Source organism: Nicotiana tomentosiformis, chromosome 6 (genome assembly GCF_000390325.3).
Source record: "Nicotiana tomentosiformis chromosome 6, ASM39032v3, whole genome shotgun sequence".
Taxonomy (NCBI): Eukaryota; Viridiplantae; Streptophyta; class Magnoliopsida; order Solanales; family Solanaceae; genus Nicotiana; species Nicotiana tomentosiformis.
Window position 1 is genome coordinate 127,824,295 of NC_090817.1, and position 12,674 is coordinate 127,836,968.

Here is a 12,674-nt window from a genome sequence, read left to right on the forward strand (position 1 = left end):
TATCATACACATATGAAAATTAATGCATGTTATGAAAATGCTTGTAAAAAGTGAACCATGTATTTGCAAGTAAGCAATCCATAATATATCATCTATCTTCACTTCTTTGATTTTTTTTTTAATTACTACTTGGTATTCTCTACATATTTTGTATTCATGGTATCACTTGTATTGTACTTTATGTTAAGATTTACCTTCCCTTTTGGGGAAAAAGTACCAATGAAAAATATCGACATGTATATCAATATCAATTTATAATTAAAAATTAAAATGTGCAATCTCTAGGAAACAATTAAATCATTTTTCCCCTAAAGCAATTGACCTACAGAGGAAACCAGTAGAAAATGTGCACTAACTCTGCATTTGATGGCTAGTGATAAATTTTATAAGTTTCACGAGTTTCGTAGACCACTTTAACTTCTCTGTGCACTAGAGAGGAGTTGGGGTTAATACGATCTAATAGGCCATTAATAATACAATTTACTCTCTTCGTTTATTATTACTTGTTCGTTATATTAAAAATATATTTTCACTTTTACTTGTTCACTATACTAATTCAAGAGAAAGACAATTTTTTTTTTCTATTTTATCCTTATCATTAACTACTCATTTTTCAAGATTTTTTTAAATACAATTATTATTATGGATAAAATCGTAAAATGCATACTTCATTTTTTTAAAGAGAATATAAAGTCAAAAGTGGACAACTAAAAGTGAACGGAGGGAGTAACTCTTATTTGATTCAAAACTTTTCTTTCACTTTTCGACATAAATACTGAAAATTATTGTTTGGATCTTTGTCCCCTATTAAATATTTAACTAATAGTTGTGTCATTAATAAAAACGATATAAAAGATTATAGTCTTTCACACTGTAGAATTTCTTTAATATGATAAAGCTTTGATTAGTATTAGGATTCCAATTATCTGTCTCAGAAATTCAGCATACTACAAGTATTGAACAATGTTGACCTCTATTATTCCTCATAATATGCTAAATCTAAAATGCATAAATTAAAGAATGGAACACATGATACAGTACCTATGGAAATTTCGGATGAAGAGCTGACACTTGTGCAACAAATTCTTAATTGGAGAAGCAAGGTATTATTTGTCGATTCCGCAACTAAACGAAAAATAGATAAAATACCTTAACACCCCCCTAAACTTATCACGGATTATTAGTTACAATCTTAAACTATTTGTGATTTTAATCACCCCTCTCAACTTGACATTTTGAGAGTCATTACCCCCTGGATGTTGATGTGGCAAAGAGTGTGGGTGCACTCGCCTGCCACGTGGATTTTTCTGTATATGTGGTATTTTTAAAATATATATATATATTTTACCATTTTAAGTATGTTACTTTTTTGAATAATTTTTTTCGAATATAATTTATAATAAAACTTGGATAGAACTACATTATTTAGGCTAAATATCTTTATTTGGCTAAAAATAATAAAGTCTTAGTTAATCGTTTTTTGAATTTGACCTGAAAATAAAAAATTTTACAATTAAAATAAATAGTTAAGGTATTTAAAAAGTTATAAAAAAAATACACATGACTTTTCGTTTCTTCTGACATCAGGCACTTCGAATTGGATTATGAAAACTCCGGTTCAATTTTTCGGTTATGAAATACCAAAACAAATAATCTCAGTTTGGTTTGTTTTCTTAGAGATTTCAGATTAATTGGTTTAGTTATTTTGAAATTTATGTTTAAACCTATGGACATCTTCTGACAAGAATAATGGATCTCTAAATAAAGTATTTATGTCAAATTACCTAATTACCTCATTCCCATTATATTCATCTGAAAATTTGATAATTATAAGTACAAATGTAAATCCTTGATATGACAAAAAGGATTACAAGAAGAAAAAATAATTAAAAAAAAGTATGAGATAACTATCATGAGTATATATTATAAATAGTCAATTAAAATAAATAGTCAAGGCATCTAAAAAGTTATAAAAAAATACACATGACTATTTATTTCAATTGTATAAATCTTTATTTTCAGATCAAATTCAAAAAAAATTTAACTAAAACTTTATTATTTTTAGCCAAATAAAAATATTTAGTCTAAATAATGTAGTTCTATCCAAGTTTTATTATAAATTGTATTCGAAAAAAATTATCCAAAAAATTAACATACTTAAAAAGGTAAAAATATATTTTATTTTTAAAAAAAATTTCACATATACAGAAAAATCCACGTGGCAGGCGAGTGCACCCACACTCTTTGCCACATCAGCGTCCAGGGAGGTAATGGCTCTCAAAAGGCCAAGTTGAGGGGGATAATTAAGAACACGAATAATTTAAGGTTGTAACTAATAATCCGTGTCAAGTTTAGAGGGTGGTAAGGTATTTTGCCTAGAAGTAAAGATGAAGGTAGTTTTGATTAAATTAGATCAATTACATCAAGTTATTTGCCGGATCAGACATAGCAGAACCATAAACCATAGCCATTGGCAGCAGCAGAGAGGATGCATGGGAATTATTAATAGAAATAATATTGCAAGTTGATATCTTTTTGCTCAAGATAGAAATTGATCCCAAGAACAGTCACCACCTGTCAACTCCTAAAGCAAACCCAAAAAATAACATTTACACAAGAAAATATAAATTAAGTTAATGAAATTTACAAGGTATAGCAAACGAATTAGTTTTTGGCTCTTCGCTCAAATAACAATAATTCAAGAGGCGGTGGTTTTCGGAAGAAAGTGCGTGAAATGAAATAATGCAAAATGATATTAGTACTTAATGGACACAAGGTGCCTTTTCGCTCACACCTGATGGTTGTGACTATTAGGTTTCTTCAAAACAAGTAGTCGTCAGTTTTTTTAATATTAAATATGTTATTTAGGTAAATAACAAAAATAATATTTTAGTAATTCAACTTTTAACTTATGAACATCTTGTTTTTAATATAACTAGTATTTATAAACGTGCGTTGCACGTTAATAATGGCACGTGATGATTTAAATATTTATTTATATGAAGTGTAATGACCCGGCCAGTCGTTTTAAAAGTTGTAGTCTCATTCCCCTATTTACTGCTCATTCTATGCTTTATAATTGTTATGTAACTTGTCGGGGTAGTCGGTTCGGGTCCAGTGATGTTTTGGAATGAATTGGAACACTTAGTTCCAAGTTTTAAAGCTTAAGTTTAAATAGTGACTGGATGTCGACTTATGTGCAAACGACCCCGGAATAGAATTTTGATGATTTCAACAGCTACGTATGGTAATTTTGGACTTAGGGGCGTGTTCAAAATTTTATTTGGAAGTCCGTAGTTAAAATAGGCTTGAAATGGCTAAAATAGGAATTTAAGTTTGGAAGTTTGATCGGGGAGTTGACTTTTTGATATCGGGGTCGGAATCTAGTTTTGAAAATTTTTACAGCTCCGTTATGTCATTTATGACTTGTGTACAAAATTTGAGGTCAATCAGACTTGATTTGATAGGTTTCGACATCGAATATAGAAGTTGAAAATTCTTAAGTTTCATTAAGCTTGAATTGGGGTGTGAATTGTGATTTTAGCGTTGTTTGATGTGATTTGATGTTTCAAATAAGTTCGTATGATATTTTAGGATTTTTTGGTGTATTTGGTTGAGGTCCCGAGGGCCTCGGGTGAGTTTCGGATGGTTAATTGATCAAATAAACATCTGCTGCAAAAGCTGCTGCAATTGTTTTATTCTGCTGGAAATTCGGGGGTAGAACCGAAGGCCGAGGGCCGAGGGTCGAGGCTGAAGATCGAGGCCGAGGGTTGATGGCAGCCTGGACATAACTCTAAGTTATAAAGCAGGGGACTTCGTCCCATTTTTCATTTTTGACAAATTGGAGTTAGGGGAGAGGCGATGTTTAGGAGATTTTCAGAGAAAATATCGGGGTAAGTATTTTTAACTCAATTATGGTTAGGTTACCCGAATCCATCATTTGTTTTCACCATTTAATTAGTGTTTTGAGATTGAAATTTGGGAAAATTTTAGAAATCTCATAGAAATGAAAATTTGAGATTTCGGTGTCGATTCGGAGTCGGGTTTGAGTGAAACTGGTATGGTTGGACTCCTAATTGAATGAGTTATCGGATTTTGTAAGTTTTGTCAGATTCCGAGACGTGGGCCCCACGAGCGATTTTGAGTTAATTTCGGATTTTTATTGAAAAATATAGTATTTTCTTATGAAATTGATTCATATAATTTTTGTTGACTGTATCGAATTATTTTGGCTAGATTCGAGCCATTCAGAGTCAAATATTCGTGGAAAAGACATTCTTACCGATTGATTGAGCTTGGTTCGAGGTAAGTGGCTTGCCTAACTTTGTGTAGGGGAAATCCCCTTAGGATTTGGTACTGTTTTGATATATGAGTGTCGTGTGCATGAGGTAACGAGTACGTACACGGGCTAATTATTATAAAACCCCGATTTCTACTAAGTAATAGCCTGTTTTTCCTTCTTATTTGAGTTTTATCAACAAGTGTAGTATCCTGTTAAACTAAAATAATATGCCTACTTGCCTTAATTGTTTATCTGAATTCCGTGCAACATGTTTAGTGCATTTTTCTGTTTTTCTTTGACTTGTACTTAGTCTAATTTGTAAGATTTCGTGTTGTAGTTGTCGAGTTCTATTGTTTGAGCTGCATATTTATTTTGGGACTACGGAACGGTATTCTGGGAGATCCCCCTGCCTTGCATATTTACTTTGAGACTACGGAACGGTATTCTGGGAGATCCCCCTGTCTTGCATATTTACTTTTGGGACTACGGAACGGTATTTCGGGAGATCCTCCTGCCTTGCATAGTTACTTTGGGACTACGGAACGGTATTCCGGGAGATCCCCTCTGTCTTGCATATTTACTTTGGGACTACGGAACGGTATTTCGGGAGATCCCCCTGCACATTTATGTTTGGGACTACGAGACGGTATCTAGGGAGATCCTTCGATGTATTTCTGTGTATTGAGTTTTTACCTTCTATGAATTCTTTCTTATTAGATTTCAGTCTTTATTTTACTGCGATATTTCACTCCTGCCTTGCTTTATTATTATATATACTAGTAGGGTCGTGACCTGACCTCGTCACTACTCGATCGAGGTTAGGCTCGGTATTTACTAGGTACCGATTGTGGTGTACTCATGCTACTCTCTCTACATGTTTTTCGTGTGCAGATCCAGGTGCTCTTTATCAACCACACTATCAGTGAGCCGAGACAACTTTGGAGACTTCAAGGTATATCAGACCTCGGAGTCCCTTTCTACTCTTTCCCATATCCATTATCTTATGTATTTTTCTTTTGTTAGACTCTGATATATAGAGATACTAGATTTTCCTTCTGTAGTTTGTGATTCACGATGTTTCGGGTTTTGGGATTACTGTGTATTTTTGAATAGTTGGTTATTGTACATGCCAAGCGGCATGGTACCCAGTTATGTTGTTAAATTTATGTTTTCATTTCATTATTCCGCAAATGTTAGGCTTACCTAGTCGTAGAGATTAAGTGTCATCACGATGTCATAAGGAAGGGAAATTGGGTTGTGACAGTTGGTATCAGAACTCTAAGTCCGTAGTCTGTACTTATCTTCGGGAGGCTATGGAACTGTTAAGAAAATTTCACTACTTTGATTCTTTGTCGTGCGAAAATTTGTTGACTTCAAAAAAATTCTAAACTTCTGTATTATATTCTCTCACAGATAGTGAGGACACGTACGAGTGGATATGATGACCAGGCACTTGCGCCCTCTGCTAGAGCCGCGAGAGGTCGGGGCCGGGGTAGAGGCCGAGGATATTCACATAGTGTAGCCAGAGCACCCGCACGAGCTGCCACAGGGGAGCCCCCAGTAGCTCCAGTTGGAGGGCAGACACCTAATGTACCTGTTTCTGCACCAGCCCTCCAGGAGACTCTAGCCCAGTTTCTGAGCATGTTCAGCACCTTAGATTAGGCTGGATTGATTCTACTTGCTCCTGCCACATCTCAGACCGGGGGAGGAACGGGTTCAGGTCGGCCAGGTTCTAGAGATTGTACCAATGCGGCCGGTAGCTCCAGCTAGCTCGAGGTTAGGGCAGCAGCTTCTGAGGTGGAGCAGCTCAGACTTGAGAGGTACAAGAAGTACCACCCACCTACCTTCAGCGGATCGGCTACAGATGATGCTCAGGGTTTTCTGGAGGAGTGTCATCGTATTCTCCGTACTATGGGCGTAGCGGAGATAAGTGGGGTTTCTTTTACCACCTTTCAGCTTAGATGAGCAGCCTATTAGTAGTGGTGTGCTTATCTATGACTGTGTCAGAGTATACAGTTTGCTTAAGTGATTTGGCCCGACATGCACCGGCCTTGGTTGCCACAGTTCGAGAGAGGGTTCGACGGTTTATTGAGGGACTCCACCCCAACATCCAGATTAGTATGGCCAGGGAGTTAGAGATAGATATTTCTTATCAGCAGGTTGTGAGTATCGCCAGGAGATTGGAGGGCATGCTTGAGGGAGGCCAAGAGGTCTCGAGAGACTGATTCTTATTCTGGTGCTCGTGCCCCAACAGCTCGCCATGGTAGGGGTTATGTGAGTCGCCCCGTTCATTCATCTCTTCCAACCGCTACAGGTGTTCCAGCTCCTTCTAGGCCCCAGGAGCCTTATTATGCATCGCTATTATCTAGTGTGCCTCCTGCACGGGGTGTTCCTAGCGGCCAGTCCAGCAGACCTGGCCCGAGCCAGTCACAGTAGCCACACCCTCCCATAGCTTGTTTTGAGTGTGGCGACACTCTCCATATGGTGAGGGATTGCCCCAAGTTTAGGAGGGTTGCACCTCCACAAACTTCTCAGCCATAACGTGCTCCACCGGGTCCTCAGGCTATGATTACCGCACCAGCTGCCACCCCACCTGCTCAGCCAGCCGGAGGTAGAGGTCGCCCTAGAGGGGGAGGCCAGGCCAGATATTATGCCCTTCCTGCTTGTACCGAGGCAGTTGCTTCTGATTTTGTCATAACAGGTATTGTTCCAGTCTATCATAGAGATGTGTCGGTATTATTTGACCCATGCTCTACATATTCCTATGTGTCCTCTTATTTTGCCCCGTATTTGGGCGTATCTAGGGATTCTTTGAGTTTCCCTATTTATGTGTCTACTCCTGTGGGAGATTCTCTTGTTGTGGACTACGTGTATCGGTCGTGTTTGATTGCTCTTAGTGATTTTGAGACCAGAGCCGATTTATTATTGCTCAACATGGTGAACTTTGATATTATTTTGGGCATGGATTGGTTGTCACCCCATTATGCTATTCTTGATTGTCACACTAAGACCGTGACGCTAGCTATGCTAGGATTTCCATGATTAGAGTAGAGAGGTACCTTAGAGAATTCTCCCATCAGAGTTATTTTATTTTTTAAAGCTCAACGAATGGTTGAGAAGGGGTGTGACACATATCTAGCTTATGTGAGAGATGTCAGTATTGATACCCCTATAGTTGAGTCAGTTCCAGTAGTGAGGGACTTTTCAGATATGTTTTCAGCTGATCTTCTGGGCATGCCGCCCGACAGAGATATTGATTTTGGCATTGATTTGTTGCCGGGCACTCAGCCTATCTCTATTTCTCCATATCGTATGGCTCCTCCTGAGTTGAAAGAGTTGAAGGAGCAGTTACATGAGTTACTTGATAAGGGCTTCATTCGGCCCAGTGTGTCACATTGGGGTGCTCCTGTCTTATTTGTGAAGAAGAAGGATGGTTCTATGCGGATGTGTATTGATTACCGCCAATTGAACAAAGTCACAGTGAAAAACAAGTATTCGTTGCCTTGTATTGATGACTTATTTGATCAGTTACAGGGTGCCAGAGTGTTTTCCAAGATTGACTTACGTTCAGGCTATCATCAGTTGAAGATTCGGGAGCCCGATATTCCGAAGACTGCTTTCAGGACCAGATAGGGTCACTATGAGTTTCTTGTTATGTATTTTGGGCTGACCAATGCCCTAACAACTTTTATGCACTTGATGCACAGTGTGTTCTGGCCTTATCTTGACTCATTCATTATTGTGTTTATTGACGACACTCTGGTGTACTCCCGGACTCGGGAAGATCATGAGCAGCACCTGAGGACTGCACTTCAGACCTTGAGAGAAAAGAAGTTATATTCTTAATTTTCAAAGTGTGAGTTTTGGCTATACTCATTGGCATTCTTGGGTCATATAGTATCGAGGGATGGGATCCATATGGATCCGAAGAAGATTGAAGCAGTGCAGAGTTGGCTCAGACCGTCCTCAGCTATAGAGATCCGGAGTTTTATTAGTTTGGCGGGGTATTACCGTCGATTTGTAGAGGGTTTCTCTTCTATTGTTGCACCTATGACAAAATTGACCCAGAAGGGTGCTCCGTTCAGGTGGACCGAGGAATGCGAAGAGAGCTTCTAAAAACTCAAGATAGCTTTGACTACAGCCCCAGTATTGGTATTGCCTACAGGTTCAGGGTCTTATACTGTATATCGTGATGCATCGCGGATTGGTCTCGGCGCGGTGTTGATGCAGGACGGTAGGGTGATTGCCTACGTGGCTAGACAGCTGAAGGTGCATGAAAATAACTATCTTGTCCATGACCTAGAGTTAGAAGCTATTGTTCATGCCTTGAAGATTTGGCGGCATTATTTGTACGGTGTTCCTTGTGAGATTTACACCGATCACCAGAGTTTGCAGTATCTGTTCAAGCAGAAGGATCTTAATTTGCGTCAGAGGAGGTGGTTGGAGCTGCTTAAGGATTATGATATCACCATTTTGTACATCCATGGGAAGGCCAATATGGTGGCCGATGCTTTGAGTCGCCGGACAGAGAGTTTGGGGAGCTTAGCATATCTACCAGCAACAGAGAGGCCCATGGCATTGGATGTTCAGGCTTTAGCGAGCTAGTTTGTGAGATTGGATATTTCTGAGCCGAGTCGAGTATTGGCTTATGTGGTCTCTCAGTTTTCTCTTTATGACCGTATCAGGGAGAGTCAGTATGATGACCCCCATTTGTTTGTCTTTAAGGACACGGTCCAACATGGTGATGTTAAGGAGGTCACTATTGGATATGGTGGTACATTGAAGATGCAGGGCAGGCTATGTGTGCTCAATGTAGATGATTTACATGAGTTGATTCTCCAGGAGGCTCACATCTCACGGTACTCCATTCATTCGGGTGCCACAAAGATGTATCAGGACTTGAGACAACATTACTGGTGGAGGAGAATAAAGAAAGACATAGTGAAGTATGTTGCTCGGTGCCTAAATTGCCAGGAGGTGAAGTATGAGCATCAACGACCGGGTGGGTTGCTTCAGAAGTTGGAGATTCCGGAGTGGAAATGGTAGCAAATCACTATGGATTTCATTGTTTGACTCCCACAGACTCAGCGGAGGTTTGATGCAGTTTGGGTGATTGTGGATAGGCTGACCAAGTTGGCTCATTTCATTCTTATGATGACTACCTATTATTCCGAGCAGCTAGCTCGAATCTACATCCGTGAGATCGTCAGGCTTCATGGCGTACCAGTATCTATCATCTCTAACTGGGGTACGCAGTTTACATCACGGTTTTGGAGAGCTGTACAACATGAGTTTTGTACTCGGGTTGAGTTGAGCACAATATTTCACCCTCGGACAGACGGGCAGTCCGAGCGCACTATTCAGATATTAGAGGACATGCTCCGTACGTGTGTGATAGATTTTGGGGGTGCTTGGGACCAGTTCTTGCCACTTGCGGAGTTTGCTTACAACAATAGTTATCAGTCCAGCATTCAGATGGCACTGTATGAGGCTCTGTATGGTAGACGATGTCGGTCTCCAGTGGGATGTTTGAGCTGGGCGAGGCTAGATTATTGGGTACAGACTTTGTTCGGGATGCCTTGGAGAAGGTTAAGGTGATTCAGGATAGACTTCGCACAGCCCAGTCCAGACAGAAGAGTCATGCGAACCGGAAGGTTCGTGATATTGCATTCATGGTTGGTGAGCGGGTCTTGCTCCGGGTTTTTTCTGTGAAGGGTGTTATGAGGTTCGGGAAAAAGGGCAAGTTGAGCCCTAGGTATATTGGGCCTTTTGAGATTCTTGAGAGTGTTGGGGAGGTGGCTTACAGACTTGCACTACTGTAATGATCCGGCCGGTCATTTTGAAAATTAGAGCCCCGATCCCCTAATATCTTCTTTCCCCACATTTGTTTCTACTTTTAGGAATTTCCAAAGTGATTGGTTATGAAATTCGGGGAGTTTTGGGACACTTAGTCCCTAGTTGTGAGTTTAAGCCTTAGAAATTGGACCGTAGTGGGAACTGTGTGAAGACAGATCCACAATGGAATTCCGTCAACTCCGTTAGCTCCATTGAGTGATTTTGAGCTTAGGAGCGCATCCGGAATGTGTTTTGGAGGTCTGTAGTAGATTTAGGCTTGAATTGGCGAAAGTTAGATTTTTCAGCGATTTCGGCCGATAGTGGAAATTTCGATATCGAGCTCGGAATAGATTCCCGAAAGTGGCTGTAGGTTCGTAGTGTCATTTGTGACCTGTGTATAAAAGTTTAGGTAATTCAGACTAGATTTGACGTGGTTCGGTGTTGTTTGTAGAATTTGGAAAATTCTTAGTTCTTAGGCTTGAATCCGTGCTTAATTCATGATTTTTGGTGTTGTTCAATGTGGTTTGAAGGCTCGACTAAGTTCGTATGGTGTTATAGGATTGGTTGGTAGGTTTGGTTGAGGTCCCGGGGGCCTCGGGTGTGTTTCAGATGCTTAACGGAATGAAATTGGACTTAGGAAAATCTGGTGCTTTTGCTGGTTTTGCTGTAATCGCACCTATGCAAGGTTGCCCGCAGGTGCGAGCCCGCAGGTTTGAGCAAATTGGCGCAGAAGCGGGAAAATGGAGGAGTGCCAGGGGTCGCAGGTGCAAGGTGTTTTCTGCATCTACGATGCCCGCAGATGCGTTAGGGGTCTTCGCAGGTGCGCAAGGTCCGCAGAAGCGGAAGGCAATTCCACATGCGCGCACGCGCAGATGCTGCCCTTTCATTGCAGGTGCGAAGGCAGAAGAGGCAAGTGAATTGTGCAGATGCGCACAATTTCCGCACAAGCGCACTGCAGGTGCGAGCCCAGGTTCCGCAGGTGCGAAAATACCTGGGCAGTGGTTAAAACCGAAGGCTTCGTGATTTTTGTCATTTTTGACTTTGCAAACTCGGTTTAGGGATTTTTGAGAGCATTTTCGAGGCATTTCTTGAGGTAAGTCCCTTGTGCTTATTGTTGATCAATAATCTTGCTTCCCCGTGTATTTTCCCACCTAGTTAGTGTATTTTTAAGGTGGAAATTGGGAATTGGAGGCTAGGGATTTGGAAGTTTGATTTGTGGATTTAGAGGACCATTTGGTGTCGGATTTTAGTAATTTTGATATGGTTAGACTCGTGAGTGAGCGGGCTTTCGTATTTTATGACTTTAACCCGATTCCGAGATGTGGGCCCCACGAGCGATTTTTGAGTTAATTTCGGAATTTTCGTTAAAATGTTGATTTCGTTAATTAGATGAGTCTATTATTGTTGTATTTATGATATGTAATTGCTTTTGGCTAGATTTGGGCCATTTGGAGCCGGATATTCGTAGAAAGGCATTGTGACCGATTGATTGAGCTTGGTTCGAGGTCAGTGGCTTGCCTAACTTTGTGTGGGGGAAATCCTCTTAAGATTTGGAACTATTGTGTTATGTGAGCGCCGTGTACGTGAGGTGACGAGTACGTAAATGGGCTACTTGTGATAAAAACCCGATTTTCTTACCGAGCAGCAACATGTTTTCCTGTTATTTTGAGTTATACCATTTTAATGAGTATAATCTATTTTCATTCTTAATTGAGTTATTCCAATATGAGTAGCTATCATGTTTAGTCTAATACAACATGTCTACGTGTCTTAATTGTTTATATGAATTATGTGCAACATGCTTAGTGAATTTCCTGCTTCTTCCCTGACTAGTACTTAGTCTAAATTGTAAGAATTTCGTGATGTAGTTGTATTTCTATCATTCGCGCTGCATATTTACTTTGGGAGTACGGAACGGTATTCTGGGAGATCCCCCTGTACTGCATATTTACTTTGGGAATACAGAACGGTATTCCGGGAGATCCCCCCATACTGCATATTTACTTTGGGACTACGGAACGGTATTTTGGGAGATCCCCCTGTCTTGCATATTTACTTTGGGACTACGAAACGGTATTCCGGGAGATCCCCCTGCATATTTACATTTGGGACTACGAGACGGTATCTCGGGAGATCCTCTGTTGTGTTTCTGTGTATTGAGCTGTTACCTTCTATGATTTCATTGTTGTTAAATTTCAGTCTTTATTTTATTACGGTATTACACTCTATATTTTTTTTTTATATTTACCAGTAGGGCCCTGACCCGACCTCGTCACTACTCGACCGAGGTTAGGATTAGCACTTACTGGGTATCAATTGTGGTATACTCATGCTACTCTCTGCACATATTTTTCGTGTGCAGATCCAGGTGCACCTTATCAGCCATACTATCAGTGAACCGGGACAGTTTTGGAGACTTCAAGGTATATCTTCCGCGTCCGCAGACCTCGAAGTCCCCTTCTACTCTTTCCCATGTCCATTATTTTTTGTATTTTTCCTTGTTAGACTCTGATGTATAGAGACACTAGATCTTTCCTTTTGTAGTTTGTGATTCACG